We start from the raw sequence: 26,838 nt of genomic DNA, 5'->3' as shown, positions 1-26,838 counted from the left end.
AATCAAACAATACTTCTGGAACGTTTAGAATCGATTTTCACAAAACAAGGTCCATACAGAGAGCTGGAGTTCTACCAGTGTGCACCAATGTTGTAGCGGCTACAACCACCCTCCAAAAGGCTACCATGGATCTTGTGATCGATTGTTTCTTGGTCATGTATTGGTAAGGCAATGATGTAAATCCTCCTCCTTGATCTTAAGAGAGTTTTCACATTCTCATCTTTATATAATATGTTTCATCTTTAGGCATTAGGATTATTGTTTTTCATGCAAAGGGAAGTTTATTCTACTTCGAGGGGAAATATTTGTGCACATGCGTTGTTCTCATCACATAGACATGTTTCACACTCACTTCATGCACTCTTGACATGAAGTTTCTTGTGTCATGAAAAGTATGTTTTATACATTATGGATGGTCTATGTTGTATCACTAAATGTTCGTGTGTGATCATAGTCAAGTCCTATCATTATTTACACTAGTTTCACTGATCTCACACATAGTCAGTTTCTTGAGAAACCTAACCTCATCTAGCTTTCCGGAACTCCACACTCTGCTTCTGGAACCCTCAAGCTTTTTCCATTACCTGTTAGAATTGCGTAGTGCACAACAATCCTAACCTCCCTTCGCATTCAACACTATGTAGTGGTTTCCTCTAGTGTCTTTCCCTTAGCCAGAACCACTGTCATCAGAAATTGTGCAATATTGTCCCTTAGTTTCTTAGTCTATCTTGCAACTTAGAACTGCACAAATGTGTCCTCTCGGGGCCCATCCCGTAGCAATGCCTTGCACTAAAAAACTACATAGTATTGCCTCTCAGTTTCACAAGTTGAACTACACTTAGAAACTACACAAATGTGTCCTCCCAAGACCCCATCCCGCAGTAGTGTCTTGCATCTCAAAACTGCACAATGTTGTCTAGGTTGTCCAATCTGTCTTGTATTCAGAAATTGCATAGATGGGCCTTCAAGTAGTCACTAACCATTGAAACTGTGCAATCTATCTCTCAGTGACTACGAGAAAAGTTGACATGCTACATCACTCTCAAGGAGTTGAGGATAAAGATGAAGAAACTAAGTAATGACAACATATCGGGACCTCATATAAACTCCATTAGATGCATATCATCTCGAGGGTAATTTTGGTAAGTAAAGTACATATTTTGAAGTACATCTCTTAGCGTAGCTTGAAGAACTTCTTGTCATTATCATATCATTATGTCTTCAATAACATGAATGTTTGCAAGCACTGAAAGTCATTCCATGTGTTTCCCTTACGTGTCTTGCTTCCTTTTTGCTTGTTGAACCAACTGTCATCTTTGGCATATTGATTGCTATGTCATTCTTGCGATCTATTTCTAGTGTTTCCAAAGGTTTTTCTTTGTGTCTTTGGGTTGTCTTAGTTATGTGAACACCCGTCACACTCACAGACAAAGTTTTAAGCACTGTCACACAAGTGTGATTTTGGTCGTCCAAAGGTCTATCCCAAGTGTCACACCTGTCACTTTCACCATTAGATAGTCCCGCAGAGGGTCATGCTTTACCAAGTTTTTCATTTTGTTTGTAGATGTCTTATCATCGAGTTATGCTAAGTGTATGATCGCAATGTAATGTCTGGTCGAGTTGACTTTCTCTCACAATTAGTCATTTTTCTAAAAATCATTCGACCAGACAAACATCCTTCAACCAGACCTCGACCGAGCTGCACTTTGTAGTATAAGCTCTCAGTGACCCTACTTTGCTACCCAAAACTGTGCAGAGCTTGAGGCTATCCTCCAAGGTAGCATGCACTATGCAATCCTTGAAGTGAGCCAGCTGACTGCCTCCCAAAACTGCGCAAATGTTATCCCAAAGTCTGATCCAATCTGCGCTTCCCACAAGATCACTCATAAATCCTCCCTCTGGTCTTGCAGAAAATATAAACTGGTCTTAGGGGGATACACTTCTCCCTAAAACTGCACAAAAGTTGCCTAGCTGCCTATGCTACACTTCTTGCAGAAACTGCACAGACATGTGAGACAAGCCTCTGCTGCCTGTGACTGCACTGTTCCAAGGAATTGTGCAGATTTGACTGGAAGATCTCTTATTAGCGTACCCTGTTCTCCCTATGAGAATTGTGAAGATATCACTTACAGGCCCCCTTTTGGCTTGCCTCACTATCCCTAAAAATTTCTTAGATCTACATGGTACACTTGCTGATGCCCTGCTCTCCACTATTTCTAGAAATTGCACAACAACTACCTGTCCTACACTATCTCCTAGAAATGTGCAGTTATGACCAACAAATCCACGTAGCCCGGCATGCCCTACTTTGGAAAATTGCGCAAAATTTCCTGCCAGTGTCCCTTGCTGCTTATCTATGTCTCTCTCAGAGAATATTTGAATATTCTCAGCTAGACCCTGAGTGACCTGCCCAGTCCTCAGATTGAAAAATGTGCAGAACTGTCCAATAGTTCCCCCTGACACCCATCCTTGTCTTCCTCCCAGGAATTGTGCAGGTTTGTCCAGCTGGGTTCCACCTTGCAGTTGTCACTATTGTCCCAGATTGCACAAATCTGCCTCCCAGTGACATCTGCGTAGTTTTCTTGGAAGTCTTCCAGAGCCTCTCATCTCAGTCTGAAATGTGCTTTGCATAGTTTCAGTGCCTTGTCCTCCCTCCTGATCAGCTGCACCTGAAATGAGAACAATGCATCATGCTAGACTAGGAGGTTTTGGATTTGATGTTGTCCCATCGTGAGTGATTGCAGGAATAGGTACATTGATGGACCATGGTGCAACAATGAACTGGATGAAGAAGGGGTGCATGCTAGAAGACTTTCTTGTAGTTGAACGAACACATGAATCACATCAAGCAACAAGCGAAAGATACACATGCATGTAACCATATTTCAAAGACCAAGACCATTGATGACCCCGAAAAACCAAGCTATGCATAGATGAGGACAAATTACATCCAAGGACACATCCATTACTTAACAACAAAACAACTTGACATGTACACCACAATCAGCTAGTAAATGTCAATAGTATCATGTTGAGTTGTATTATGAGTTGTCTCAACCACCTCACTACTATGAGCCGTAATAGTTGTAATCAAATGTCATGTAAAGTGAAATGCCAAATTTTATTAGTGGAATGCAAAAATCATATGTAATGTAAAGAGTTATATGTAATGAAGTTGAAGAGTCATGAGGGTATTCCATGAGTCAAAGGGGAACGTCAAGGGTCACCCCACCCTTTCCTATATATAGAACCTCATAACTCATAGAACAAGATTTGGGAGCCAAGATTTTTCTAGGCATTGCTTAGAGAGGGCTTGGAGAGTATTGTGATGAGCCTTGGCTTCTCCACACTGCAGATCAAGTACATCTCTTTGGAGGAGAAGGCAGTGTTGATTGTAACATTCCACTATTGGGACTAGTGGTTATCCTGGTTTTATGTATGGATGGAACTTTCACTTTATAAAATATAATAGAGCTAACACGTTTCATGCATATGTTGTTATTGTAGTTCGACTATTCTAGTTACTTTAGCAATGTATGTAGTTTTAACTTACACATTTATGTATAGACTATTCCGTATGTGATTGTATGAATCTTAATGAAGCATGTTGTTGGTTTAACCCATCACTTTTGATTGTCGGCTATTATGATTTCCAGTTCGTGATGTATTTTTGCTCGTGTGTTACTCTCAGGCTGCGTACTATTACAGGCTTATAAGGGACACACTTCTTTCCCCCTTCATGTGTTAGAACCTCCCCATGCATCTCTCTTGACTTGATGCAAGGTCAAAACCCTTTCTTCCGACAAATATATATTTCTTACCTATGTGTGCTATCGCAGTCAAGGCATAGTTTTACTACCCACTATTAGGATTCCTACTCCAAACGGTTTGAGCTCTAGTTGGGACTTCTTATTGGGGAGATCCCCTAACATGTTGGCGAGTCCAACATCATCAACACCATCTCCACCTAGAAATAAAGCTTTGATACCCTGGTGCCTCCACCCTAGACCAGGAACCTAGAGGAAGTTGGAACATTGAAAACCAACAATCTAGCCTTGAAGAACACATAGCAAACAATTTTATAAAATACAAGAATCTAAAGGCATTCAAGGTCTCCACCAAAATAAAAAATACTTAGGTCCTTAATTTCTTTCACCTCAGGTAATGTCTTATTTCATTCAATCATTGCAATAGGCATGTTCCTTGCTTGATTCATGCTCCCACATTGCTATATTTTTTTTCTCTATCCTTTGTGTGCACTCACTTAAGGCCGAGTTCCATATTATCCACTCCATTTCTTGCTTTCTCCCTAGGAAATTTCCCTATTAGCATAATCCCTCTCTTTAATATTTTGTCCTTTTTGCTTATGGACTTGCCCCAACAGGAGTATGTGATTTTCCTCTCTTTAGGGGAAGTGCATACACTTCCTTTAACTTCATAAATATGCATTCAACCCCTTTAAATCATACCCGTCATCCCATGACCGTCATTAAATAACAAATTTCTTCCAATTTCCTAACCAATCTCCTCCCCAAAGCCCAGAACCCGTTTCCATTTTCTTAGACAACCCCTTGTATTAATTCTCATATATATTTACAAAATTACAATTTAAACAATTTACAAGTGGGGTTTCCCAAAATGGCTATCTCAAACCCCACCCCCTTGGAGCAACATCGTCCTTGGTGTTCTAATCTCAAACAAAAATACAAAAACACACTTAACCCAAGCATAAATCACCGTGAGCTTTATATACATTGCTTTGTAAAATCATTTAAATAATTATTTATATTTTCTTAATCAAACAAATAATAAAGGGTAGGCTTCCTACATATGATAAGCCATATCTCATGTGGCTTCCTTGGGACCTAAGTTCCTTGACTACAATTTGACTTTCTCAATGACTCGATTCCGAAATGTAATTTTCCTACGATTTAGGATGCATAGAGGTTCCGATTGGAACTCTCCCTCTAGTTCTACCTATAACACTGACCAATTAGTCACTATTGGGTTGTGTTATATTCTTTCCACGACTAGCCCATGTAGTTAACTGGGGGCTTAGAAGGGGGGTGGAGCCCCCCCTTCGTTGCGTCGATTGCGTAGTGGGGAGGGGGGGGTTCACAGGGGGTTTGAGGGGTGCAAGTAACCCCACTCTATGGGGTCCAAGGCAGTGCCCCGGAAAATTTTGTTTTTGGACCTATATTAGGTTGGGTAGACCTACCTATGGTTTTGTTCATGAATTTCACACATGGTTATGGACGCGATGGTTTTCTGTCCATGGTTTTGGACGTGATGGATTTGATTTCGGTCCATGGTATTGGATGCTTAGGCATGTATAAATATGTATTGTAACGTTGAAAGGAACATAATGAAAAATCAATATGGTAGTCCCGATTTTGGGATCCAGGGGAAAATCTTTGTGTATATGTGTTTTATGTGTAATGCTCTCGCATTGTTTATTTTCTGTGTTCTAGAATTCATATGCAGGTAATTTTTGTACGGGTTTAAAACCTACATTTGGTATCAGAGCTATTTTTGGCTTCAAGGGGACGCCTTTGTTGTTGAGGGGTTTCGCTTGGGCCTGTGGTAGACCTTGTTCAGTGGGAGCTCTACGAGATCCATTCTAGTGGTGAAAGAATATGGCGAGAAATGGAAAGATAGAGATAGAGAAATTTAATGGTCAGAGTTTTGAGTTTTGGAACCTCAAGATGGAGGATCTGTTGGTGGATAATATCAATGTATCATGGTAGATTTGGGTACCAAACCAACAGGAGTGTCTTATGAAGAATGGAAGAAGTTGGATCAGAAGGAAAAGAGCATAATACGGTTGTGTGTCTCAGATTCAGTATTGTTGAATGTATGAGGGGAAGCTATGACGAAGGCTTTGTGGAACAAGTTAGGGACTTTGTACCAATCTAAGTCTCTGGTGAATAAACTATTCCTGTGGAAAAACCTATATAACCTGAGGATGAAGGATGGAGACTCGGTGACAGAGCATTTGAACGCATTTAATATTGCGGTAATTAAGTTATTATCTGTTGATATTAAAATTTCATATGAAGATACGTGCATCAGTTTGTTGTGTTCTCTACCAGATTTGTGGGATAGTTTGGTTATTGCAATAGGTAGCAATACAACTGCCTTGCAGTTTGATGAAATAGTCTCATCCTTGCTGACAGAGGAGATGAGATGGAAAAATACGGAGAGCCAGAATTGTGATGCCTTGTCTGTACAAGGTTGGTCCCAAAACAGAAACAAAATAAGTCATCGAGTTGGAGATCTAAATCGAGAGGGAGATCTAAATCTCCAGGAAAATGTTATGAAACCAGCTCAAGAAAAGATAGAAAATATAGATCAACGCCTTAGAATTCAGCCTCTTTGAGGGGGCAACCTCCTTTACATTACATAAATGAACAATTCTTGGATGATACAAATGAAAAGTCCTCCTTTCTATATATAGGAGTCTAAGGGGTTATAACATAATCAGAGCCGACATAACAATAATAATGTAAGGGCACAATAATAACAATAGTGGGCTTCTATGGGGCACAATAGTAACAATATGGGCACTACATGGGTACATCAATATAATAAGTGGGTTATACTAATAACAATAAGGGGTTACACTAGCAGTATAGGGGCCTAACATGCCCCTCTCCTTCAAAAAGCGTTGTCCTCAACGCTTGAGTAGTTCTTGATGCTTCGGTATAAAATTCTTGTCCTCCCATGTGGAATATTTAGCGGGTAAGTTCTTCCACTTGATGAGATACTCTGAAATTGATCGATTTCGTAGCTATCGGGTTCTTGTTTCTGTGACTGCTCGAGGTTCCAATATGATTTTTCCTTCCTCTTCAATTTCTGGCAATATTGCTTGAATTGAGATCTTTTGCAACTTTTGAATAAGTGTCCATACTTCTTCATCCTTATTCCATTCATCCCTTGCTTTGTTTATCCAATCTAGTTGGATAATATAAATAGCACAAAACAATGCTTCCACATCCTCATCCTTGAAGAGTCTTCCCATTCGGTAAGGTCGCCATTTTTTAAGTGCATGTAGTATTGCCAACATTTCCTTCTCATAAATAGCTTGCTTGAGATGTAGCAGTAAAAATAACCAATCACCTACATCAAAACATTTTTCACTACGATGTTGATCTACCTGTTGTTTCGTTTGATTTTGCACCGAAGTGGCGTTATCCTTTAAAAGTTGGAGAACTTGTTGTTGATGCTCGATGTGATCTTTCTCTTCTTGAATATTTTTCTTCTTGATATGTCCTTCTATCTTTTGAGGAGTGGTAATTTCTTCCAGTCCTTTACAAGATATGGTCGGATTCATTTCTTGATGCTCGATGTGATCTTTCACTTCTTGAACATTTTTCTTCTTGATGTGTCCTTCTATCTTGATAGTTTGAGGAGTGGTAATTTCGTCCATTGAATTACAAGATATGGTTGGATTCATTTCTTCTTTCTCGATGTGATCTTTCACTTCTTGCACCTTTTTCTTCTTGATATGTCCTTCTATCTTGAGAGTTTGAGGAGTGGTAATTCTTTCCAATGCTTTACAAGATATGGTCTGATTCATTTCTTCTTTCTCTGGGGTGTTGGCCTGGCGTATATCCTCTTCTTTTGATGTTTCTTGATCCTTTTCTTCCTCCTCTTCATATTCTATGTAAAATAATTTCTTCTCAGCACACCTATGACCTTTAGTGCATTTGCTATCACAATTGTAACAAAGCCCTTTTTCTCTTTTTTCTTCCAATTGTTGTGGTGTAACCCTTGTAGGTTGTGGAAGGCTGGGAGAAACAACACTTCCATCTTTATAGTTGTGAGGGGTATGCTTCCTGGTTTCCATAATTTTTCTTTCCATTATGTCACAAAACCCTTTTACTCTTTCCAATTGTTGTGGAGTTGCTCTAAAGAAGGTGTTGCTCTTTGTATCCTCATAATGTGCTATCATTTCCTCCGTGAAAATTGACCGCGTAACAAGTTTTTTACGAGAACAAAGCCCTTCATACCATAAAAATTGATCTGGTTCTAAATATGAAGATGCAATACATACCTTTTGTAATAGTTGTACACCATGTAGATCAAAATATTGCTCCATCTGAAGTATCCAATTTACCGGATCCTTGCCATCAAACTTTCTCATCTTGCTTTTTCTTGATTTTAGGAGCTCGACCTTGAAACGACTGTAACTCTGTACTTTCAGATCTTTAAGTTCTGAAATTATGAACTATAGTAGCCCTCTGTGTCCTCTTTCCAATGCCACCAGTCTGATCCAAATTGGATTCTCTAAGAAAGAGTTATGCACAATCTCCCAAGATGACCTGATTATAGACTTTTCCAGAAGAGCGAAATTGTATGACGTGCCACGTGTCACTGTTTCAACATTTGGATCTGAAGAATGCATACAAGAAACTACAGTCCGTCCTCTTTCTATACCTTTTTATGAAATTTCAATCCGATCCCCAGAGAGAAATTTATGACGATTTTCCCCAGGTCACCTGTTTTGAATGTAATTCAGGAGTCTGCAAAAAGACCAACTTCCTCAGATCATATCTCCACAAATATCGCGCGATAAGCTCTGAAATTTGGACCCAAGTTTCAGCGCGATTGCTTCTCAAATGGGGTTTTTTTGCAACTTCTGAAACGTCATAGAAAAAAAGTTATAGCGAAAATGCCACGATGACCTGTTTGGAGCAGCAAAACCCTAGAATCCAAAACTCTGATACCAAATGTTATGAAACCAGCTCAAGAAAAGATAGAAAAGATAGATCAACGCCTTAGAATTAAGCCTCTTCGAGGGGGAAACCTCCTTTACATTACATAAATGAAAAATTCTTGGATGATACAAATGAAAAGTCCTCCTTTCTATATATAGGAGTTTAAGGGGTTATAACATAATCAGAGCCGACATAACAATAATAATGTAAGGGCACAATAATAACAATAGTGGGCTTCTATGGGGCACAATAGTAACAAATATGGGCACTACATGGGGACATCAATATAATAAGTGGGTTATACTAATAACAATAAGGGGTTACACTAGTAGTATAGGGGCCTAACAGAAAACCTGTAAAGGTGGTGTGCTAGAAATATGGAAAGGAAGGGCACTACAAAAGGGATTGTAAATCTAAAGCTCCTGATAAAGGAAAGGGATCTGATGATGCTCCTTCTGCAGAGGTGAAAACCACCTTAGATGAAGGTGGGTATGTGTACTTGGCTTCTTCAAGTACACATGTAGATCATGAGGCATGGTTGATTGACTCAAGTGCATCCTTTCACTTCACTCCCCATAGAGAGTGGTTCTGCGAGTATGAGAAATATGATGGTGGTGATGTGTTCTTGGGGGAGGACAGGAAGGCTAGAATCATTGGTCGCAAAAAAGTAAAGTTGGAGTTGCAAGGTGGAAGGGTTAGAACACTTCCGGGTGTTCTGCATATTCCTGCATTAGCCAGAAATCTAATTTCTGTAAGCAAGCTGGATGATGCAAGTGTAAAAATAGTGTTCAAGAAGGATACCTGCAAGATGGTTCGGGGGGAACTGGTATTGATGTGGGGAGTTTGAATTGGAACTCTGTACAAGCTGTAAGGTAGCACTATTGTTGATGGGTGCAACAATTCTGTGGTTCCTGAAAGTGGAGCAAAAAATCTAGTGGTCTCTGGAGAGAAGACCATGTCGTGGCATCAAAGGCTTGGACATATTGGAGAGAAGGGCCTTCAAATACTTCATGGTAAAGGTATGGTAGAAGGTATGAGTAATAGCTCTCTGGATTTTGATTTCTGTGAAAATTGTGTATATGGGAAGCATAATCGGGTGAGTTTCACCTCTGGTGGTAAAAGGGTGAAACATATATTAGAACTTGTGCACAGTGATGTGTTTGGAACTGGGAAGGTTCCACCACTGGGTAAGTCTGTGTACTATGTATCATTTATAGATGACTTCTCAAGGAATACATGGATATATTTCCTTAAGAAGAAATCTGAAGTCTTTGACAGGTTTAAAGAATTTAAGGCTCTGGTAGAAAACCAGACAGAGAAGAAGAAAAAGGTGTTGAGGATAGATAACAGTGGAGAGTTTTGCAGTAAGGAATTTGAGGAATTCTGTAAGAAGTGTGGTATAGCACGGAAGAAGACTACTCCATACACACTTGAGCAAAATGGAGTTGCAAAAAGAATGAACAAGACATTGATGGAAAGGGCAAAAAGCATGCTCAGTGGTGCCGGGTTAGGACAGGAATTCTGGGAAGACACAGTGGATACAACATGTTACCTGTTCAACAGATCAAATTCATCAGCGTTGGAGGATAAGACTCTACAAGAGGTATGGACTGGTAAGAAACCCTCTCTTTCACATCTGAAGGTATTTAGATGTGATGCATATGTACATGTTCCAAAGGAGAAACGAACCAAGTTGGATAGTAAATTTGAAATGTGCATCTTTATTCGGTATAAGGATGGTTTAATGGTTATAAGCTTTGGAGCCCAATAACAAGGAAGGTTGTGTACAACCAAGATGTAGTGTTCAGAGAGGTAAAAGATGTTATTAAACATGAATTCCAACCAAAGGAACCTAAGAAGATAGAGTTTGAGCTTAAGGAGGAAGAATCAAACTCTACAACAGAGGAGGAATCAGAAGATGAAGAGCCACAAACTTCGGGTGTGAGAAGATCAGTTTGAGAAAGAAGGCAACTAGAAAGGTATAGTCCATCTGCTTTCTGTTCAAATTTTTCTTTATCTGTTACTGACGATGATCCCAAAAATATGAAGGAAGCAGTAGATTCAGAGGATGGAAAAATCTGGAAAGAGGCCTTGGTTGATGAAATGGAATCTTTGTACAAATATGCAGCTTGGGATCTGGTGGAGTTGGTGACTGGAAGGAAACCCATTGGCAGCAAATGGGTGTTCAAGAAGAAGACAAATGCATAAGGAAAGGTGGAGAAATACAAAGTTCGGTTGATAGAAAAAGGTTATTCCCAAGTGCCAGGAATTGATTTTGGTGATATTTTTTCTCCTGTTTCCAAGGTAACTATTATTAGATTATTTTTGTCTGTTGCTAGTGCTGCTGCTTTTGATTTTGAGGTAGAACAGATGGATGTGAAGACAACATTTCTTCATGGGGATTTGGAAGAGGAAATCTACATGAAGCAACCTAAAGGCCTTGCGGTGAAGGGTAAGAAATAATTGACATGCAAGTTAAAGAAGTCTGTATATGGGTTAAAACAGTCACCAAGGATGTGGTATCAGAAATTTGATACATTTATACGGGGACTTGGCTTCACCAGAAGCAAAGAAGGTCACTATGTGTATTTTAAATTAATTGGTGACCATGTTATTTATCTAGTCTTTTATGTGTATGATATGTCGCTGGTTGGAAATGACAAAGAAATTATCCAGGATTTGAAGACCCAATTGTCCTCCAAATTCGACATGAAAGATCTTGGTGTTGCAAAATATATTTTGGGCATGGAAATTAAAAGAGATTGGGCAAAGAGAAATCTCTGGTTAAACCAGAGGAAGTAGGTCGAGACAATACTGCAGAGATTTAATATGAAGGATAGTAAACCGGTGAAGGTTCCTATTCCTGTAGGTGTAAAGTTATCTACTGATAATTGTCCCAAGACACAAGAAGAAGAAGAGGACATGTCCCGTGTTCCATATGCAAGTGCAATCGCTAGGCTGATGTATGCGATGGTCTGTACTAGACCAAACATTGCACATGCAGTGGAAGTATTGAGTAGGTTTATGTCAAAACCAGGGAAGGAGCACTGGATAGAAGTGATTCGGGTTTTTAGGTATTTGCGTGGCACTAGTGATTATGGTTTGTGCTACCAAGGAAGACCAGGATTGGACAAAGTGTTGGATATTCGTGGCTTTGTTGATGTAGACTAGGCTGAAGATATGGATCAGAGAAGATCTACAAGTGGGTATGTGTTTAACCTATTTGGAGGTGCAGTCAGTTGGATGAGTAAGAAACAATTTGTAGTGGCACTATCAACTACAGAGGTAGAATACACGACAGCCATTCATGCAAGCAAGGAAGCAGTTTAGTTGTAGAGAGTGTGTTCAAGTATGGGGTTAGTACAGGGAGATATAAGGATAGGCTGTGACAACCAAAGCACAATTTTCTTGGCAAAGAACCCTGCATATCATTCAAAGACAAAGCACATTGATGTTCAGTATCACTTTGTGAGGGATATGATAGAAGACAAAAAGGTGTTGCTAGTAAAGGTGGACACTTTGAAGAATACTACAGATGCATTGAAAAAATTTGTGAGCTCTGAAAAGTTCTCTTGGTGTAGAGAAACAATGGGCGTTGTAGGGCTGAATAAATGACTAAGCTCTCTTGTGGCCCCCTATGGAAAGAAAACAACAAGTGGGATAATGTTGGGTTGTGTTATATTAATTCCACGACTAGCCCATGTAGTTAACCAGGGGATTATAAAGGGGGTGGAGCCCCCACTTTGTTGTGCCGATTACGTAGCAGGGGGGGGTGGCAGGGGGTTTGAGGGGTGCAGGTAACCCCACTCTATGGGGTACTGGGCAGCACCCCGGAGAATTTTGTTTTTGGACCCTATATTAGGTTGGGCGGACCTACCTATGGTTTTGTGCATGATTTTCGCACATGGTTTTGGACGCGATGGTTTTCTGTCCATGGTTTTGGACACGATGGTTTTCGGGCCATGGTATTGGATGCTTCAGCATGTATAAATATGTATTGTAAAATTGAAAGGAACATAATGAAAAATCAAGCTGGTAGTCCTGATTTTGAGATCCAGGGGAAAATATCTATGTATATATGTTTTATGAGTAATGCTCTTGCATTGTTTATTTTCTGTGTTTCAGAATTCGTATGCAGGTAATTTTTGTACGAGGTTAAAACCTACAGTCACATGATTAACATACTTTACATACTTCTTGAGTAGAGAAACATGGAAAATGGTATGAACTTTAATTGTTGGTGGCAAGGCCAACCTATATGCCATTGGCCCTATCCTTTTAAGCACTTGAAATGGCTTACAAAAATATGGTGCTAACTTAGCAAATGACCCAATTTTTAGTAAAATTCTCTTGGGTCCAATGTGTAGGTAGACATGCTCCCCTACTTTAAACTCTTTATGCACACTATGCTAGTCTGCATAGCTATTATATATATCTTGGGCCACCTTTAAATTCTATCTGGTGGTCACCATTTCTTGCTTCATTTCCCTGAGCATATAAACCTAAATGACGAGCTTATTCACTGTATCACTCTAGATAATAGGAGTATTTCACCTTATCCCATAAAGAGCCTCAAATGAACTCATTTTCAAGGACTCCTTGCAACCATTATTGTAGGTGAGCTTTACTAGTGGTAGAAACTCCTCCCACTTCCTTAGTTGTTGCATGACATAAATTTCAAGCATTTCTTCTAGTACCCTATTTATCTTCTCTATCTTCCCATCTATTTGTGGATGGTATGTTGTGCTAAATGTCAATTCTATCCCTAAGCCAACAAATATCCTTTCCAAAACTTTGAATACTTTATTATATGGTTATTTCTTATCAATTCTTATACTTTAGAGCTTCTTAAGGTTGCTTTAGTGACTTCTACAAACTCATAGGAAACTTGAACCATAAAACCTCATGTTGATCATTTCAAGGATTATCATGTACATGAAAAAATATTGACACATCCTAGGGTTCCATTCCCATAACTCATCCTACCAAGCTATGAAATCCTGAAATATTTTCTCCCACCAATATTGGATCACACATTTATAAATTCTATTATTCATCCTATGAATATCTCCCTTTAAAAAATGGTCTTGGTAATGGAACCATTTGTTCATGTTTAATGAAGATACAAGTTCTCATACAGTACCATCAAAAGGGTCCACTATAGTATAGCTGTGTTGTCATGCCCAATTTTACCGTAAGGAATAAGGTCTCACCCAAAGTACAAATGAACTATTAAAAATAAAGGGAAATATACGAGGATGGATGCATCTCATTAGAATACTTTCGCAACATGCATTCAATATATACTCTATAGAATACAACACTATTCATAATAGCTATGACAAAGAAACTTTACAACATCTTATAACAACCATGCATCATTCAATGATTTATAAATAGATATATTGAGAAACATATAACCATCTAAAATTCATGATATAAAAAAACACCTAATTATAAAAGGGAACCCAAATACTTCTTTCTTTGTCTTCCCTCACTGGAGGCTAATTTCCCTGTCCTCCTCTCCATTTCTTTCTTTCCCCCCTAATAAATATCCTTATCAGCGCAATCCCTTTCTTCAATGTTTTGTCATTTTTTCTCTTGGACTTGTCCCATGAGGAGTATGGTTTTTTCCTCTCTTTTGGGTAACCCCACACACTTCCTCTAACTTCATAAATATGCATTCAACCCCTTTAAATCATACTAATCATCTCATGATTGTCATTAGATAAAACAATTCCTCCAGTTTCCCTAGCAATCTCCACCCCAAAGATCTGAACCTATGTCCCTTTTCTCAGCTAGTCCCTTGTATTACTTTTCAGATATATTTACAAAATTATAATTTAAACAATTTAAAAGTGGGGTTTCCCAAAAGGGATGTCACAAACCCATTGAAAAAAAACTCCTAATGGCTCCCCACTCCCACGCATGTGCAAATGTTCCCTCTTAGAGGATACAAGTTGTAGTTAGAGGCCTTGATCATGGCAAATTAGACAAATAATCTTCATTTAGTTTCTAATTCCCTAGATTTCTCCCTTAATCAATGTTTAGGCCTTGAAACCCATACCTAGTACGTAAAATATTACAACCCTAAAATGAAACACCTTCTATAGGTCCCCATATTTCACTTGGTGATAAAATATCCATTTTAAATATTCCATGTGGTTCTTTGAGGGAACATTCATGGACCATATCCTTAAAATATAGATATAGGAGTCAAATACATTTGTTTCCTCCCCTAACCATGGTCAAGACCTTGAGACCCATCCTTAACGCACAAAACCTCCTACTAGCACCCACATCAAATTAGAGGGAAAATATCCCATTTAAAATGTTTGTGTAGTGATTTAAGGACTCATTCATGGGTCATGAGGCTTAAAAAGACCTTTATTAGGTCATAAGACCTTTGAATTTCTCCCATGACCAAGTCAAGGTCTAAAGACCAATACCTTGTGCCAAAAAGTTTCTACTAGTTCCCTTATCTCATTTAAACATTAAATATTCCATCTAGAGGTTTTTGCTGTTGGTTCAAGGTGCCATTAGTTGATAATGATTACTAGAAGAGTAATTTAGACTAAACCTCTATTATTTTCCTTTATTGACCATGATTAAGGCATTAAGACCCATTCTTGGTATGCAAAATTGCTCATATCCTACCAAGAGGCCAATGATCTAAGTTTGTGTTGTGGTTTCTAGCCTAATTCAAGGAAAAGGGCCCTAAAATCTTCATTTTGGGCCAATAACTTGAGACCTCTTATATGCAAATCCTCCAAATGGTACTGTTAGCTTTGCTACATGTTTGAGCATTTTTTAGGGTCAAGTACAGCTTGGTAGTGGTGTCTTTTGCAAGGAGGGGCTAGCAACAGTTCATTATTCTTTTCCCCCTTTATTTGTTTTGTAGCCTTATAGCTCCTGCCACCTCTGTTCCCTCTTTTTCCATAAATTCCCCTTATTTCCTTTAAACCCTTTTATCCCTGTTTTGTCCCAAAACTCTGCCTAAAACCATTTTTCAGGTGATTGGGCTTCCTTGTGATTAAAACTTATTGAACCCTGTTAACTCATTTAATTCCTGTTTAAACCTATGTTTCGTTTACCCTCAGGCGCAAAGCTAAACTTAAGCCTAAGAGAGATAACCCCACGCATACAAAAATTTTATAATCCTAAGCTTTAAAAGAGCCTCGACCCACAGCTTTACATGTCACATCACCCGTCATATCAACCTAAGCGTATGTATTAACCCGTCAACCATCCGATCATCCGCTCGTTGATCCAACACCATACGCTTCTCCCACTCCCGTAACTCGCACACACGTTAGCTCGCAGGGAAAGTGGTTTCCCCGCCATCACATCTGCCACATGCCTTAATATTATTACATCGCTCCCGCCTGTATGTAAACCACCCTTGGCCATAAAGCAGTGTGGGGGAACCGCTTACTGCCCTTCCGGTACTACTCCCCGCCTTTTAACCTGCGATCAGCTCCGTCGCCCATCAACCGTCCGATCAACAATCTTGTGATCAGACGACCCTCATCCCTCCATTCCTACCTGCTCTCAATGATTCCATGCATCGATCTCCACTGCCCAATTTGTTGGATCGACGGCTAATATTTAATTGCGCCCTTGAAGTGATCTTGGCCATCCATCTGAGCTATTCAACGATCAATATTCATTCGTAGGTTATTGTCCATTTCCACGCATTTTTCATGATTTGAGCCTGTTTTGTGTGCATGAAGAAGGAAGAGAACGATCCAGCAACCTGCACATTCAATCCCTCATCTACTGTATTTAGCACAGTGTACTTCCAAAAGACAAAAGGTCCACCTTGAGCAGATAAATCACTACAACATTTATTGGAATTTATTCAGTTAATACTTCACCTGTTCCAGGAGTACACCAGAGTACAAAAAGAGCCATTTTGTTCATTCATATTGTAGCAAAAAACCCATATCTAACTGTAAATGTGGTTGGTGATCCATTAGGACACCTCCCCGCATAACATAGTGGAGATTTTTGTAAACAGATTCTATATATACCCAGAAACACAATGTAAAAGGGTTAATGAGAGTTATTATGTTGTAAGCTTCAACTTCTGGAGACTGTAACTACTTTGTAACCTACAGCTTCTGGTCTGCATTTCTAGCTAATACAAGCTTCTTTTGTTGTTGATTGCTCACTCTCCACTGCTTCTTCTTTGTTCCAGGCTGTGCCTGTTCTGCATTATTTCATGTGCTGTTAATATTTAGCATTAGAGGGGCTGTCATCCCACCTCTGTGTTAGGATTTAGCATGTATCATTGAATTTGCTTGCAGGTTTTTGTTGTTTTAATGCCAGAGAGCTGTCATCCTGTCTGTGTATTAGAAAATAGATTTACAGACCTTTTAACTGGTTGCAGCTGGCCATCACAGGGTCCTGTGCATCTGCTGGTGTGATCAGTGTTCTCCATCATCACATTGTCTCTAAAACTGTGAGTAATTGGTGGTTAAAAGCCTTGTAGCCAGGAGTGTTCACCCATGTCTGGGGTCAACCATAGTAGAAGTGGTTATCAGGCTTGAATATGCAGCATTTCTTTCATTCATCCACCAATTTATCCAACTTTTGTTGAGTTTGTAACGTTCCCGAGCATCACTGATATACAACCTAGGTGAGTTTCTTAGGGTGATAACATTAATTGGCGTTGTTGCCGGGGAGAGGAGAATTGAAGCTCAGCTTCCCTGGGAGAACGACACAGCTTCAAGCTTTGATGACAGATAAAGTTTGAACACAGTTTCTAGTTTTAATCATCTGTCTAGCGACTCCATTGGTGGAAGATCATCCTTTGGCGACTCCACATTGAAGTTCTGGCTCAGTTTATGCAACACACTCGAAGAAATACTCAAAAATCTCCTGCTGAACTAGTGCCTGAACCTGAGAAGGTTGTTAAAACAAAGAAAGCTTCACAGAAAGGGGCATCAAGATCAGGTAAGCCTAAGAAATCTTACTCATCTCTGAAAGATAAAGTCATTGCTAAAGATTTACAGTTTGAAGAATTAGAACACAACACTGGTAATAAGGAAAAATCCTCAGAGATTAGTATAGCCCCTTGTGCAGTTAGTTCCCCTTTGAATCTCAGTCCAAAGAAAGCTTCCATTTCAGTCCAAAACATCCCTTTATCTCACCCATCCATCACATTACTCCCTACCATTCAAGCTGCTAGTATTCTTCCCAATAACCCATTCATGGTAGGACATCAAGCACCTACGAGGATTGAAAGAATTGTAGCTGCTATATATGGACCATTGGTGTTGCCTGTGCCTTTAAATCCTATGCCTATGGGAGAATATAAAAAATATATGCCTAAATTCACTGGAACAGAGGGAGTGACAGCAGAAGAACACCTTGAAGCTTTTTACAGTTATGTTGATAATTTAGATATAAGTGAAAATGAAGTGTGGATGCGAGTTTTTGTCTAGAGCCTTGATGGAGAGGCTAGGAAGTGGTTTAGAGAATTGCCCCAGAGATCCATAACTGATATTGAAGCACTAGATGATGCATTTTTGAAGCAATGGGGAGATAAAAAGGACTTGTTTTATTATCACACAGAGTTTGGTAATCTGAAGAGGGAAAATGGTGAATCAATACCTGATTTTAATAAAAGATTCAATAGAATGTATAGTAAGATACCAGCTAAGGTAAAGCCTACTCCTACTTCTGCCAAAATCAATTATGCCAATGCTTTTGACCCTGATTTCTACTTGTTATTGAGAGAGAGGAGATGTGCTACACTGGAAGACATGCAGGATGCAACCCTAGAAGTAGAATCTAATATCATGGTTGCAGAGAAGCTAAAAAGTCAAGCTAACAGGAGAAGACAGAGAAATTAGGCTTCCACTTCTTCTGCATCATCTTTAGAGCCTAAATTAGATAAAATGACCAAGTTGATAGAGTCATTGGCTGCTGAAATTTCTAAGCTAAAGGTCAAGTAGAATTTAGGGAAAATAAGGCAGCAGAGCACATTTGCTCCAAGAAATTCAAATCCTTTCAGAAGAGAAAATGAGCAACTACAGATTATGCAGAGGGGTGAAGAATCAAAGGAAGAACAGAAGGTTAAAGCTCCTTTCCAAAATGTAGTCATGGAGGAGGAACAATTTGAAGAAGATGAGGATGAAATTCACTGCATGGAAGATAAAGGCAGTGCTGCATTTTTGACATTGGCTGAGTATGAGGAATCATTGCTGCAAGAACAAAACTGTCAGGAGTGGGAAAGAGGAGTTGTTCTACAAACCGATGACCAATAGAGATATAATCTGAGATCCAATGCAAAAAATGCCAAGGAAAATTCTGCCTAAAGAGCTGCCATTCAAACAGAACCACAGAATATCAAGCAGAGAAGACCAACAGCTGATCTAGTCATCCTCAAAGCTCTAGGTCAAGAGGTAAAAACATCTGATAAGTCATATTCTTCTTTCAGCATTGAGTCAGAAGTTCATAAATTGAAAATATCTGTGCCTCTGGTTGAGTTGGTGAAGAGTGAACTATTTAGGAAACCTATCCTTGAAGCCTTTGAGCTAGAAATCAAACAAACCTCCATTGACTTTGTTAATTTGCAAGATGACAAACCTGCCACTGTGCTCAGCCCCATGATTGAACCTGCTCATAATAATTCTCCATCTTTTTATGTCTCATTAACCATACATGACAAAATCCTCCACAATTGCCTACTAGACACAGGGGCCAGCCACAATTTAATGCCTAAAGCTGTCATGGAAGAGTTGGGCCTTGATATCACCAGACCCTATCATGATTTATTTTCTTTTGATTCAAGGAAGGTGAAATGTCTTGGATTGATTAAGGACCTGGCCATTACCTTAACTCAGCTGCCCATGAAGAGTATGATGATGGATATTATGGTAGCAGATGTCCCTCCTAAGTTTGGCATGCTGTTGTCCAGAGGGTGGATTAAGAGACTAGGTGGGACATTACAAAATGATTTATCTTATGCTACTATCCCAGTGTTTGGAGGAGAAAGCAGGAGATTATACATAGAAGCACAGTTGGCATATATCATTAGTGATGAGAAGAATCCTACAAATCATCCAATATATGCAGTGGACACTAATTTTGGAGCATGTATCCTCCAAATAGAAGAATCTGAGAAGGCTGAAATGTAGCTCAGGAAACCAATTTTTCAGGCCGAGCACGAGCAAGGAGGCTAGGTTTGGGAAATGTTTTTTGATGGAGCATGTTCGAGGGAAGCTGCAGGAGCAGGGGTGGTGCTAGTATCTCCACAACAAGAAAGCATTCAATTGTCTTTTAAGCTGGTTTTTCAAGTCACAAACAATATAGCAAAATATGAAGCACTGCTATTGGGCCTTAATGTAGCAAAGGACAGAGGAATCAAGAATTTGAAGGTGTTTGGAGATGTTGATTTAATCATTCAGCAAGTAAATAAAACTTTTCAAGCAAAGCACCCAAGGTTGAAGGCATATAGAGATGAGGTATGGAGAATCAGGGATTCCTTTGATTTTTTCTGTATAACATACATTCCTAGAGCCCAAAATCAGCTTGCTAATTCCCTTGCTATTTCTGCTAGTCTATTCATACCTCCAATGCCTCCAAAACTAGTGTATGAAGTTCAAATGAAGTATAGACCATCCTTGCCCGATAACGTCCTGCATTGGAAAGTTTTTAATGATGATGATGAGATAAATAGATTCCTTCAAGTCATTGATGAGTTTTCTGAAATGAAAATTGTCCAAGAAAATGATGTCTTGTTAGAAAGACCTCAGTCCTAGCTTAGAAATAAAATTGGTAAAGACAGCATAGTCCAGCTTCCTAGTAACCATATTCCTAAGGGCCTAATTCCTCTTGAAAGACTGTTTGACCAAAATGATGTGCCTTACAAAGCTTCCCAAAAGGAAGACCAATATGCAGTTTGTAAGCATGACATAGGAAGTCCAGGTCAGCCTAAATATGTAAATTTGTCTACTCATTTGTCCGCTGATCAAAGTGCTGAATACTGCAATTTAATGAGGCAATTTTCTGATGTTTTTTCCTGGGAGTATAGTGATCTGAAAATGTATGATAAAAATATAATTCAGCACAAAATCCCTCTGGAGAAAGACACTGTTCCTTTCAAGAAAGAGCTGAGACCAATAAATCCCATGCTTCTTCCATTGATTGAAATGGAAATTAAAAAATTGCTGGATGCTAAGATCATTGTGCCTCTCAGATATTCCGAACGGGTAGCCAATCTAGTGGTGGTGAGGAAGAAGAGTGGAGAAATCAGACTGTGTGTTGATTTCAGAAATCTAAACAAATGCTCCAAGAAAGACAATTATCCTCTGCCAAAAATGAGCATTTGCTACAAAAGGTCTCAGGAGCTAAAGTGATGTCATTTTTGGATGGATTTTTAGGCTTCAATCAGATTTTTGTGCACCCATATGATCAAGAAAAGACTGCTTTCACCACTCCTTGGGGCACTTTTATGTATGCTAAAATGCCATTTGGATTGATGAATGCTGGAGCCACCTTTCAGAGAGCTATGGACATAACGTTTGTGGGAGAGAAAGATAAATTTGTCCTCATCTACCTTGATGATATAACAGTTTATTCTAGCAGTCATGAAAATCATTTGCAACATTTGAAAAAAGTGTTTTTGAAGTGCAAAAGGTTTGGAATTTCAGTCAATCCCAAAAAATCTCAATTTGGTTTAAATGAAGGCAAGCTGTTGGGACATATTGTGTCTGCTACAGGTGTTCATATTGACCCAGAAAGAGCCAAAGCAATATAGTCTTTGACTGTCCCTAGATCAAAGAAGGATATCCAGTCCTTTCTGGGTAAAATAATTTTTGTAAGGGGGTTCATTCCAAATTTTGCAGAATTGGTTAAGCATGTGACCTCAATGTTGAAGAAAGGGTCAAAGGTAACATGGACTAATGCAACAAGAAAATCATTCGAGTCTATTAAAAAGTCCATTATGGAATCTCCCACATTAATAAGTCCAGATTACAGCAAGGAGTTCCATATTTTCTCATTCGCCTCTGAAGACACCATTGCAACAATTTTATTGCAGCAAGATGAAGAAAGTTCGGAGCATCCGGTGGCATTTTTCAGCAAGAACTTGAGGGATGCTCAACTAAGGTATGATATTATAGAAAAGTAGGCATATACTCTTATTAAATCATTAAAGGCTTTCAGAGTTTATATCTTGCATTCAAAAATAATTGCATATGTGCCCTCTGCTGCAATAAAAGATGTCCTAACACAACCTGATGCTGATGGAAGGAGGGCAAAATGGATTGCAAAAATGATAGGATTTAACATAGAGCTGAAGCCCACTAAGCTGGTCAAAGGTTAGGGTCTTGCCAAGTTATTGGATGAGGCAAATTGCAGATCATTAGATATTGAGTTCTTGTGCACAATTGCGGAAACTGGTCAAACAGATGAAGAAGAGGAGAAAGCAGCTGAAACTGAGAGGAAACAATTAGTGGCTGAAAATCTAGTTTCATGTAATTGGTTTGCTGATATAATTAATTTCTTGTTGAAGCTAGAAATCCCTTCAGGATTTACTCAAAGTCAAGCTAGAACTTTGAAACTTAGAGCAGCAAAGTATTGCATTATGGAAAATCTACTCTACTAGAGGGATCCAACTAGAATATTTCTAAGGTGTCTGGACAAAGAACAGTCAAAAGAAGTGATGCAATAGTTTCATAACAACATGTGTGGAGGGCACCATTATTGGAAGACTACAGCCCACAAAATTCTCAAAGTTGGGTACTATTCGCCCACTTTATTTTCTGATGTGTTTTCTTTTGTTAAATCTTGTGACAGGTGCTAGAGATTTGAAGGAAAGCAGTAGTTGAATTCCTTGCCCCTAAAACCAATTCAGGTAAAAGGACCTTTTCAGCAGTGGGGTTTGGATTTCATTGGAGAAATCAATCCACATTCCAGTGGCCAGCACAGGTGGATATTAGTAGCCACTGATTATTTTACTAAGTGGATTGAAGCAGTCCCTACTAGGAAGGCTGATCATAAGGTGGTCATGAAGTTCTTAACAGAGAATATCTTCAACAGATTTGGTTGTCCACATAAACTAATCACAGATAATGCAGCAGCCTTCAGGGCAAAAGAGTTGATGGAATTGTGTGATTCAATGGGCATTAAACTTGTTCATTCCACCTCCTATTACCAACAGGGAAATGGTCTAACAGAATCCTCTAATAAAAGCCTGATCAAGATAATTAAAAAGCTGTTAGAGGATAATAAAAAGAATTGGGATTCAAAGCTCAAGTATGCGCTGTGGGCTAACAGAGTGACCATCAAAAAATCCACAGGGAGTTCTCCATTCAAACTGGAGTATGGAACTGAGGCTGTATTTCCAATTCAATTAACTCTCCCTGTGGCAATTTTTTTTCAAACAGAGCAGGATGAGGAAGAGGAAATGGCAAAGAGAATCACTGATTTGGCAGAAATACATCAGATTAGAGAAAAGATGGTTGAGAGAGCTGCAGCACATCAGAGAAAGGTCAAAGAAGCCTATGACAAGAAGGCAAAAACAAATAATTTTCAAGTTGGTGACTTAGTTTTGAAGTGGGATGCATTGAAGGAAAAGAAAGGCAACCATGGGAAATTTGATGCTCTCTAGATAGGGCCTTTCATCATTTCATAGGTTCAAAGGAGAAACACCTTCATACTGAAAAGTATGGGAGGAGAGATAGCTTTTGATGGCCCAATTAATGGGTGGTTTTTGAAATTTTATGTTGTTTAAGGTCTTCGGCCTTAAATGCTATAAATAGTTTGTTTTTATCAGTTTTTTGCAGGCAGAGTAGACTCCATGCCCAATGGAACACTAGGAATTTTGATTAATTTGCTTTCAGCTGGAAAGGCATTGGTCTGCAGGTTCTTGAGACCTCACAGGGAGGATCTCATCCCTAGAAGGAGCCAAATGTTAGCTCTGCTACATGTTTGAGAATTTTTGATGGTCAAGGACAGCTTGGTAGTGGTGTTTTCTGCAAGGAGGGGCTAGCAGCAGTTCATTATTCTTTTCCCCCTTCATTTGTTTTGTAGCCTGTTACATAGTAATTTGTCACTGTCTCCCTGTCAGTCTTCCTACTGTGTCATGAGTTCAAATTAATCATGCTCATGCTCTCTAATGTTGCCAAATGACCCAATTTGCCAAAGTTTTACTATCATCGCGACTGTTGTTCAAATAACCGCGCTGACAGACGCTTCATAACAGACGGAATGCACTGCCAGCGCGGAAGCACACGTGTTTTCCACGCTGGTAGAATTTCATGAGCCAGCGCGTCTGTTATTCATATCTGATCTCTTTGACATGACCTTCCCTGTTATTCAGATGCGATGTCAGCGCTCCAGTGCAGTTATGGACCTGCGCTGATCCAGTTTGGGCAAGTTTGTTCTAACAGTCGGCCTTCCAGATGTCTTCAGACCTGGTTGTTGGCCTTGTAAATGTCGCCCTCCCTTCTCTGGCACGTTTGTTTCGTCATTTGAGCCACTTTCCTTGGAGATAAGCTCATCCTCCCACCATTCATGGAGACTCCTTCTCCTATTTATGCCTCTACCATTGCCATGAGCAGCTAGTTTGGATAGTTTGGAATTGATAGTGCTTGGAGTGTTGCTGCTAGTGTGTGAATTTGATAGGTAGTTGGTGTGACAAGTGTGGGATTGCTAGAGAGCTTAAGGAAGGTTGTGAAGTGTTTCTTTCTTGTGTAAACTTGTGTGAGAGAGAGTTTTTGTCTTGGGAGATCTACCTCCAAGGGTGAATGCTTAAGAGACTTGCTGGCTGGACCCTCTTGAGAAGGATTCGACGTCAGAACTTTGGTTGTACTCTTCTCTGTTATTTATTAATAATAGATGACTATCATTATGGTTCCACTCTCATTGTTTCATGTTTGATGTTGAGTTATATCTTTTCTGACTGATATATAATTGCATCTACTAGATTTTACGCTTGTTTTCATGTTGTTCTTTGCATGTGCAGGTGTCCAACCACGAAGATCGTGGGGATCGTGACTGGCCAAAGCAAAGGAACAAAGGCGGCATCTCTTCGATGAACACTAGCGTTGGAATCCAAGTAGGTCCTCACCATCTACTTTTTATTTGCAATTAGGAACTTGTGTGATAGCATTGTGTGATTGTTGCTAGACCCGGTCTGGGCTAGTAGGGATCGTCTCTCTCCGCAGAGAGGATTTACCTCTACAACATAGCCTTATAGCTCCTGCCACTTCTATTCCCTCTTTTCCCATAAATTCCCCTTATTTCCTTTAAACCCTTTTTATCCCTGTTTTGTCCCAAAACTCTGCCTAAAACCATTTTTTGGGCTGTTGGGCTGCCTTGAGATTAAAACTTATTGAACCCCATTAACTCATTTAATTCCTGTTTAAACCTATGTTTCGTTTACCCCCCGGGCGCAAAGCTAAACTTAAGCCTAAGAGAGATAACCCCGCACATACAAAGATTTTATAACCCTAAGCTTTAAAAGAGCCCGGGTCCACAGCTTTACATGTCACATCACCCGTCATATCAACCTAAGCATATGTATTAACCCGTCAACCATCCGATCATCCGCCCGTTGATCCAACGCCATACGCTTCTCCCGCTCCCATAACTCGCACACCCGTTAGCTCGCAGGGAAAGTGGTTTCCCCGCCATCACATCTGCCACGTGCCTTAATATTATTGCATCGCTCTTGCCTGTACGTAAACCACCCTTGTCCATAAAGCGGTGCAGGGGAACCGCTTACCGCCCTTCCGGTACTGCTCCCCACTCGTTAACCTGCGATCAGCTCCGTCGCCTGTCAATCGTCCGATCAACAATCTTGTGATCGGATGGCCCTCGTCCCTCCATGCCTGTCTGCTCTCGATGATTCCGTGCATCGATCTCCACTGCCCGATTTGCTGGATCCACGGCTAATATTTAATCGCGCCCCTGAAGTGATCTTGGCCATCCATCTGAGCTATTCAACAGTCTATATTCATTCGCAGGTTATCGTCCATTTCCGGGCATTTTTCATGATTTGAGCCTATTTTGTGTGCGCGAAGAAGGAAGAGAACGATCTAGCGACCTGCACATTCAAGCCCTCAGCTACTGTATTTAACACAGTGTACTTCCGAAGGACAAAAGGACCACCTTGAGTAGATAAATCACTGCAGTGTTTATTGGAATTTATTTAGTTAATACTTCACCTCTTCCAGGAGTACACCAGAGTACAAAAAGAGCCATTTTTTTCATTCAAATTGTAGCAGAAAACCCATATCTAACTGTAAATGTGGTTGGTGATCCATTAGGACACCTCCCCGCATAGCACTGCAGAGATTTTTGTAAACAGATTCTATATATACCCAAAAACACAATGTAAAAGGGTTGATGAGTGTTATTATGTTGTAAGCTTCAACTTTTGGAGACTGTAACTACTTTGTAACCTGCAGCTTCTGGTTTGCATTTCCAGCTAATACAATCTTCTTTTGTTGTTGATTGCTCACTCTTCACTGCTTCTTCTTTGTTCCAGGTTGTGCTTGTTCTGCATTATTTCATGTGCTGTTAATATTTAGCATTAGAGGGGCTGTCATCCCACCTTTATGTTAGGATTTAGCATGTATCATTGAATTTTCTTGCAGGTTTCTGTTGTTTTAATGCCAGAGAGCTATCATTCTGTCTGTGTATTAGAAAATAGATTTACAGACCTTTTAATTGGTTGTCGCTGGCCATCACAGGGTCCTATGCATCTACTAGTGTGATCAGTGTTCTACATCATCACATTGTCTCTAAAACTATGAGTAATTGGTGGTTAAAAGCCTTGTAGCCTCGGGTGTTCACCCATGTATGGGGTAAATCATAGTAGAAGTGGTTATTTGGCTTGAATATGCAGCATTTCTTTCATTCATCCACCAATTTATCCAACTTTTGTTGAGTTTTTAATGTTCCCGAGCATCACTGATATACAACCTAGGTGAGTTTCTTGGGGTGATAACAGGTACCCATTTCACACTCAAGGAAAAATGATTGATAAAGTGCTTTTATGGTGGTTTGAGGAATATTTCACGCCATATATGACATATAAGATTCATTTAGTGGTTAATGACCTTATGTTCCTCCCTCAATCATGGTTAAACCCTTGAGA

The sequence above is a fragment of the Pinus tabuliformis genome, chromosome 4_1 (genome assembly GCF_031772625.1).
Source record: "Pinus tabuliformis cultivar Carrire ecotype Pingquan chromosome 4_1, CPIR1, whole genome shotgun sequence".
NCBI lineage: Eukaryota > Viridiplantae > Streptophyta > Pinopsida > Pinales > Pinaceae > Pinus > Pinus tabuliformis.
Note: the sequence above shows the minus strand (reverse complement) of the source record.